Here is a 9,201-nt window from a genome sequence, read left to right as displayed (position 1 = left end):
ACAGCAAGTGTAAAGAAAAGCAGACCAAGTTAAAATAGGACAAGAACATCAAACACAGTGCAGGAGATCAATCAATTTAACCCACGTGGTGGAATGAAGCTGCACCAGGCATGGCATCCATAACCAGCCAGGTTCCCTAGGAGAAATTAAATTAACACAGCTTCTCCCCACCTTCAGATAGCAACAGATGAGACCAAAGGGCAAATCTCTGAATGGGTTGTCTCAGTCATCCATCTAGAGATATCTTGTGGGGGATGACTGTTAGCTGAAAGTTACTGAACCCCACTCCCTCTCTTTGTAGATAAGAGGGTTGGGATGGAGCTGATTCCCAGGGAGTGCCAGCCCTAACCCAGATGCTCCACACAGCCTCCACAGGGAGCTCAGGTAAAGATGGGCCAAATGACATGCTGTTTCCATTATGGTGAAAGCTAAAACCCCAGTGAGTGGCAGTATTTATAATAGAGGCCATGAATAGTTCACAAAAAGAATCAACCTATAGGCAACTGCCAGGTGTTTCAACTGCATCACCCTGAGTCAGTGCCAGTTGAGGGAGCAGGTGTTGGTAGTAAGATGGGTAGTAAGATCTCAGATGCAGGCTGGCTACCCACTGTCTATCCCAGTCACAGGGACAGTACTTCAGTCATCTCTATCAGCCTCATTGGAGGATTCTGTGCTGCAGACAGCCTTCACCCACAGGCCCCACAGGTGCAGGTGGCCACCAAGTGCTTTGATATGACTGCTCCAAAAAGTCCCAGCAGAGGGCAACAGGCACCAGTGATTCACTGCCATGGGCACCAGGAACTCAGATGCAGGTGGGTCAACTAACTCTATACCTGAATCAAAGATATGGTACCCTAGGGATCCACATCAGCCAAGGGGAAGGCTTCTGCACCACAGACCAAGCACAGACAGCCCCAGATAACTGGTCTCACACTTTCAGACAGCCATCTGCCTCTGATTCTTTAAAGAAACTCCTTTGGAGGTGAGTAGGTGCACAGTGTCTCATAGCAATCAGTGTGACAGCCTTGAGCACTGCACTGGATCCAGTAGAAACAGCCAGCAGACACAGCACAGCCTCCTTCAAGCATGCAGGTTCCTGCCTGCTTTCTTGAAGGGCTAATGATCAAGAACTGGCTGGTGATAAATATATAGAAACCAGGGAAGTAGCTCTTGTGCCCCAGCACCTCTATCAGGATTCAAAGCTGAAGAGTGGTGGACGTTTTCTAAAGGTCCCAAATCCTGGTGAAATCCAAATGAGGAAAACTCAAAAAGAAATTTCTCCACTTTGGCCTGGATTATTATAATTAGCTCTAAAGTCAAATTTGACCTTGCATATGTTATTCTTCATTCTGGATTGATAAACATATAGTATTTGACATTGTGTCCTTAACTCATTTGATTGTATTTCTTCTAATGTTTTATCTGCTTTTAAAGTATTAACTGTATTTAAAATATTAACTGGAATCACTCTATCTTTATTTTTTTGGAGTAGTTTATTTACAGTTGTTCTTCTTTAGTTTCTCTTTTCCCCTCCTAAATTACTTGCAGCTGCCTCAAATCCATTCCCCATCCATCATTTTGTTCTTTTTACCTTGGTGTGTATTATTCTTTCCTATCTTTCTTTTTTGTCCATTTTTCTCCTCCCCTTTTCAACCCATATGAAATGTATATAATAATTGTACTGTCTTTAATAGCTTATTTATCAATCTATTCCAGAGCATTACAATAATTGTATACCTGGATTAGAGGAAGTATGGAAAGTATTTTCAACAAGTTTTTGTTTTCCTTAAGGTTGATCAGCAGATGACTTTGAACTTAAGTATTTAGTAAATAGGATTTAGTGCCTTCTCTCAAAGTGGTGCTGATACTGGGAAGAGCAGAGGAAACCTGTTGAATAAAGTACCAATACCTAGATATTCATCAAGTCCAGGGCACATAAGACAAAGAAGCTCATGATGTGTGAATGGAAGTCATATAGGGATTTTTCCAGGCATGCCTCCACCCCCAAAACACATTTTAAAAATTAATGAATTATATATAATATTGGGGTTCATTTTAATGTACATACATGGATTTTTTGCTCCATTTCTGTCCTCAGTACCTCCATTTTGCCTTTCTGTCTCCCTCCCCTATTCCTCTCCTCTCTACTGTACTGGTTTTCTGTTTATTTATTCATGCTTTTAAGAAAATTAGTACCTACAGATGTACATTAAGACGGAATTCACTGTGGTAAATTCATATATGTACATAGCATAATTTTGTTAATTTCATTTCCTCCTCTTTTTTTATTTTGGTCTAGCTTCTTCATATGAGAGAAAACATTTGACCCTTCATTTTCTGGGTCTGGTTTATTTCACTTAGCATGTTCTCCAGGTCATTCATTTACCAGTAAATACCATAATTTCATTCTTTTTTTATGGCTGTGTGAAACTCAATATGTAAATAATTTGCTTTCCTATGTGCCAATAATGAATATGCTGAGAAAAAACCAACAAAATTTTTCCTTTTACAATAATCTCAAGGAAAAACGATTTGGGAATAAGTCCATGGAGGTAAGAGATCTCCACAATGAAAATTTTAGAATACCGAAGAAAGAAATTGAAGATCTTAGAAGCTGGAAAGAACTCCTGGAGAGACAGAATTAATATTGTCAAAATGGCCATACTAACAGAAGTACTATACAGATTCTGTGCAATGCAATCCCCAATATCAATAACATTTTTTTCACATAACTAAAAAAATACTTTTAAAATTCATTCCTTTAGAATAGGAGACCCAGAACAACCAAAGCAATCTGGAGAAAAAGGTTGATGTTGGGGGCATCATGATACTGGACTTCAAATTATACTACAGAGCTATAGTAACAAAGCCACCATGGCATCAGCACTAATGCATACATTAAGACCAATGGAATAGAATAGAATACACAGAGACAAACCCACATAATTTCCTGATACTTGACAATGGTGCCCCTGATAACTCTGTAACAAATTTTGTAGGGAAAGTTGGATATACACATGCAGAAGAATGGAACTAGATCCCTGTGTTTCACCCTACACAAAAGCAAACTCACAAAAGTTGGTGAAAGACCTATATAAAATAAAATAATAATAAAAATAAAAGACCACGTATAAAATAAGGCAAGTACAATTAATACTTATTATTGGTTATGGTAAGTATTTTCTTTGTATCATTCAACTAAAATATCTTGTGGTTAAAATACTGTCCTCTAACTACATAATATATAACAGTTCTCTCTTGGGTAGGTTGAGAGGTACAAGAATTTTGAAAGGATTGTCATAAACAATAAGCTTACAAGTTAAATGATGTCTCTCAGGTCTTGCTAGGTATCAGCTAAAGTGCCAGAAATGTGTGTACTATAGGGAGAGACTTAAAAGCACATATTGATGTCAAGTAGGCCATTCAGGGGTAGTAGATGTTGCATTATATACTACTTAGATGAGTCTTAGGGCTACTTTGGTAAGTTTTTAAGAAAAATATATGGATTTTTAAATGAATATTGTCATGAAAACATTAACAATAACATCTACCTATCAAATGACTGTGACCACCATTGGAGGAGAGCTGTGAAGGAGAATGAAATCATGCAGAGATAATAAGGACTCAGATTTCACCATCAGTGGTAATTCAAATCTCAATATGCTTTTAGTTATGAAGCAAAGATTGCTCAATGTTTATATTTTCAAATTGGTATTTTATTCATGATAATTATAGGTAGTTTATTGCACCATTTTTAAGTGCCAAAAATTATTCTTAGGCAGTGATTCTCTATCCTGGTTTAACCCATTTTGTCTCATCATTCCCAGTTGTGAAACATGTAGAAAAGTTAAATATGGTATATGAAATAAAAGTGTAAGTGTATCATATTAATAATATAATTTAGTATAATATCATATTACATTAATCATAATTTATACTATAATATATAAGCCCTGATGTATTATTTTTAACCTATTTTAATTCACCTGTGTCAATTTCTTTGGAACATTTGCATAACTGAGAACTTTGGTTTTCCAAAAACTGTATATACATATATTCTGATGAAGTTGATTTTGGCCTAATCCAAGGGTATCTAAATATTTTAAAATTTACATGAGTAAATACACAGATATATGAGATTCAAGAAATACTATTTAAGCAATTTCAAAAATTTAAAAATTTCTTATAACAACATTATAAGTTATGTATTTATTTTCCCCATTTTTTCATATGGGAAATCTGTCCCCATGTGTTCATAAATCTGTCCCCAGACTTTTCTTGTTCGACTTTTATCCCAATTAAATCCCAGTGATTTCTGACAAAGTAATGAGTCTGAGTTTCCCTCACATAGCTAAAGTAAAAGAATTGATGTGAAAATGTGTATGTAAAAAGGTTGGCATTATTATAGTGACACAGCCACATCAATGATTATAACAGTTCAATTCACAATAGCTAGTCTATGGAACCAACCTAGGTGTCCCTCAATAGATGAATGGAAAAAGAAAATGTGATACACACACACACACACACACACACACACACACACACACATATATACATACACATACACATACATACATACACTTAATGGAGTATTACTCAGCTTTAAATAAGAGTGAAATTATGGCATTTTAAATTATGGCATTTAATCAGTAAATTGTTGGAAATGGAAAATATCATGCTAAGTGAAATAAGCCAATCCCACAAAACCAAAGACCAAATGTTTTCTCTAATATGCAGATGCTAATTCACTATAAGGTGGGGGGCATTAAGGAAGAACAGTGTTACCTTAGATTAGGTAGAGGGAAGTGAAGGGAGGGGAGGAGATGTGAGGATAGGAAAGATAGTAGAATTAACATAAATTGTTACTGTATGTATATATGTGAGTGCATGACCAATGTGATTCTGCCACATGTAAACTAAGAACAATGAAATTATGTCCCATCTATGTATGATATATCAAAGTGCATAAATGCATTCTACTGTCATGTATAACTAATTAAAATAAATAAAAAGAATTAAAAAAAAGGTTGGGACTGAAACTTGGCTTTGGGGTATCCCCGGTGCTTAAGTTCTCAACTGTGAGAGGATTTATGATTAGAGAAACAGTGAAGCACAGCAGCAGGTCACTGTAGATTATAATATGAAAAGTGCAAAGAGCTGTTTTCCTCACTAGATGTTTGTGGGTTGATTCCAATGTTATGGTATAAAATAAAAAAAACCATCCAAAGTATTATAAATTCTTCATTATTTAATCAGTGTCAGGTGAAGGGTACACTAGTGCCACATATCTGGTCTATGATGGCATTGACTGTGTGCAGTTGCATAAACTACATTTTTATAACATTTAAGTTTGTCTAAACCAAGGATAATAGTAATATAATAAGTGATTCTTTTTTCCTTTTACTGAATAGTTTCATTTTTGAAAAATCTATCTTTAACAATATTCTTTGTATTATGTCATTGTATTTCTTTTTTTTTAATTTTGATTTTTTGGTTCTAATTAGTTATACATGTCAGTAGAATGCATTTTGACACATCACATATCAATGGAGTATAGCTTCTCATTCTTCTGATTGCACATGATGTGGAATCACACTGGTTTTGTAGTCATATATGCACATAGGGTAATAAAGTCCAATTTATTCTCCTATCTTTCCTACCCCAGTATGCCCTCCCCTCCCTTTACTGCCCTCTGCCTTATCCAAAGTACTTCTATTCTTCCCTAGCACCCCTCACCCCTTATTATGACTTAGTGTTACATATCAGAGAAAACATTTGGTCTTTGGTTCTTTGGGACTGGCTTATTTTGCTTAGCATTATATTGTTCAGTTCCATCCATTCACCTGGAAATGCCATAATATCTTTCTTCTTTAATGCTCAGTAATATTCTATTGTGTATGTATACCACATTTTCTTTATTCATTCATCTGTTGAAAGGGTCCTAGGTTGGTTCCATAGTTTAGCCATTGTGAATTGAGCTGCTGTAAATATTGAAGGGGCTGCATTACTGTAGTATGCTGATTTTAATCCTTTGGGTATAAACTGAGGAATGGGATAGCTGGGTCAAATAATGTTCTCATTGCAAGTTTTCTGAGGAATCTCAATACTGCTTTCCAGATTGATTGCACCAATTTGCCCACCAGCAATGTATTAGTGTACCTTTCCCCCATGTCCTTGCCAACATTTATTATTGCTTGTTCTCTTGATAATTGCTATTGAATGATTCATAAAAGACAAACAGTATTAGACTGAGAACTTAGATCCACAAAGGAGGGAAATTAGAATACATAGAAGGACAGAATCCTGGAAGAAAACTGGCCCATTGTATGTGTTATGATTATGAACTATCAATTTAGTGTTTCCATTATGCAGTTTTAACATTTATGAAGTGGTTGATATATATATTCTGCATTATAGGCACTTGTACCATTGTCTTAGAATGTGATAAGGTATATTAGACTGCTTTTTACTTTACTTTAATTAAAATGAACTTTATTTCTAAAAGGAGAAAACGTATTTTTCACACTTTTTTCCTCAGAGTTAATCTGTATGCTACTGTGACTGTGAACTTGTTACACCTGGTGTTAGAGGCCTTCTAACATTGTTCACTTGAGTGTGTTGGGGAGGGTAGGTTAGGTGTTGCCCAGTCATGTAATCCTAGATCCTCAGGGGCCTGAGGCAAGTTAGAGACCAACCGGGGTAATTTAGCAAGACCCTGTATCAAAATGAAACAAAAAGGGGCTGGGGAGGTAGCTCAGGGGTAGATGGCTTGCCTAGTATTGGTGAGGCTGTGAGTGGAATAGTAATAATTAAAATGTAGGTATGTACAAGAGGAAGTGAAGGATAGAAAAACAATAATGAGAGAGTTCCAAGATGTCACAATGTGAAATATTGTTTAATGTGTATTGACCTCAATGTGGATAACTACTTGTGAAGGCTTGAACTAAATGCATGTATGGAGTGCTCAACACTTGATAATTTGTTTCCTTTTTACCATCCTCTTTTTTATGTTAAAGGTGTCCAAACATTATAAAAACACTAAATGTAACAGACTTCTTAGAATTCCATCTCCTGGGTCTCTCAGCTGATCCAGAATTGCAACCTGTCCTCTTTGGACTGTTCCTGACCATGTACCTGATCACAGTGTTTGGGAACCTACTCATAGTTCTGGCCATCAGCTTTGACTCCAACCTCCACACCCCTATGTACTTCTTCCTCTCCAATCTGTCCTTGGCTGACATCTGTTTTACTTCTACCACTGTTCCGAAGATGGTTGTAAACCTCCAAACTCACAGTAGAACCATCTCCTATGAGGGCTGCCTGACACAGATGTCTCTCTTTCTGATTTTTGGATGCATGGATGATCTGCTTCTGACTGTGATGGCCTATGACTCTTTTGTGGCCATCTGTCACCCCCTGCATTATCCAACCATTATAAACCCTCATATGACTGTTTTGTGGCTTTTTAGTTTTGGTGTCTTTTTTGGTTAGCCTTTTGGAATCCCAGCTTCACAATTTGATTGTATTACAGTTTACGATCTTCAAGGATGTCAAAATTGCTAATTTTTTCTGTGACCCTTCTCAGGTCCTCAGTCTTTCCTGTTCTGGCACCTTCGTCAATATCATGGTAATGTATTTTGTTGGTGCTCTATTTGGTGTTTTTCCCATCTCAGGAATACTTTTCTCTTACTATAAAATAGTTTCCACTATTCTGAGAATCCCATCCTCCGGTGGGAAATATAAAGCCTTGGTTCAGCTGTGTCACATTCTTCTAGAAAATCTGCAGTGGCCTTGGTGATGTACACAGTTGTCACCCCCATGCTGAACCCCTTCATCTACAGCCTGCATAACAGGGACATTAAGAGTACCCTAAAGAGGCTCCACAGTAGAATCATCTAACCTCAGGATCTTTGATGTATATTTGATGGATAGTTTGGAAAAAGCAATAGAAGCTAGCACCTAGACCTGTAAATCCCACCCATTTGGTTACATTATTTATAATTTCTCATGTTTCGTTGTGGAATGGTAGTTGTTGGGGTTTTGGATGAGATTAAAGGGAATTTGAAAAATGTTTTTATTAGTGCATTATAGTCATATATTTGTTCTATTTCAATCTACATACTTCTACCTTCCCTCCAATTTTCCCTTCACCTGCTCCCCTTCCTCACTTTGATACTGTTTTATTTATTTTAAATTGGTGGCTTACAAATATACATAAAGATATGTTCATGGCATGGTTTGGTCAATTTTATTCCACTATTTCTCCTTTTTCCCATCTGTCCTCCCTCCCTCTCAACCCCCACCTCACTCCACTGATCTGCTTTTTGCTTTCAAGATCTTCTACCCTCATTTGTTTTCCATATTTCCTTCTAGCTTTTACACATTAGAGAAAATATTTGGCCTTTGACTTTCTGAGTCTGGCTTATTTCACTTAGCATGATATCTCCAGTTCTATCCACTTAACTAGCAAAAGCCACAATTTTATTCTTCTTTATGGCTGAGTAAAACTCCATTGTGAATATATACCACATTTTATTTATCAGTTTTTCCATTACATACGTTTTCTGGTCCCATAACTCAAAAAGGGTTATAAGGTTTCAGTTTAGAAAGATGAAGAATTTCTGTAAATGGATCTTGTTGATAGTTTCCTATCAATATGAATGCAATTAATACCATCAAACTGTGAATTAAACCATGGTTTAAATGATAAATTTTTATTATGTGCATTTTACCACAACAGAGAGTATAAATAATAATCAGATGGCTCATAAATTTTAAAGTTATTTCTATGGATATGCTAAAGAAAAAGCAGAAAGAGAAGGGTATAGGTAAATATGATTCATCCTGAGACATATTTTTGAATTCACATCACTTCAGACTCCAGGGAATTTGAAAATTTTATTCATTATTAAGCTCATTTTTTCCCTTTGTAATGAAATTCTTTCCGTTAGGTGGCCAACATGTCCTGGAGATGAGTGTTATTCTCTCCACTTTGAGTAATGAGTATAAGCAGAGAGGTGGAGAGATTTATATACTAACTGCACATAGAAGCAGGTGATTGATATGGGACTAAAATGTTCATTTTCTCATTTCCATTGTAGGTCATTCTCTCTTTTAGTGGTATAAAATAGAAATATTATTCATAACACCAGATAAAATTTCTTGGTGATTTGTTATGGCATGATTATTACTGTACAG

General features: G+C 36.1%; 1 pseudogene; it reads left to right on the top strand.

Annotated features, from left to right (window-relative positions):
- Positions 1-570: 570 nt before the first annotated feature.
- LOC144370785 (olfactory receptor 7E24-like) lies at positions 571-7,902 on the top strand (annotated as a pseudogene).
- The last annotated feature ends 1,299 nt before the right edge of the window (positions 7,903-9,201 follow it).

This window comes from Ictidomys tridecemlineatus, chromosome 2 (assembly GCF_052094955.1).
Source record: "Ictidomys tridecemlineatus isolate mIctTri1 chromosome 2, mIctTri1.hap1, whole genome shotgun sequence".
Lineage (NCBI taxonomy): Eukaryota > Metazoa > Chordata > Mammalia > Rodentia > Sciuridae > Ictidomys > Ictidomys tridecemlineatus.
Note: the sequence above shows the minus strand (reverse complement) of the source record. Positions and strands in the feature narration are given on the sequence as shown.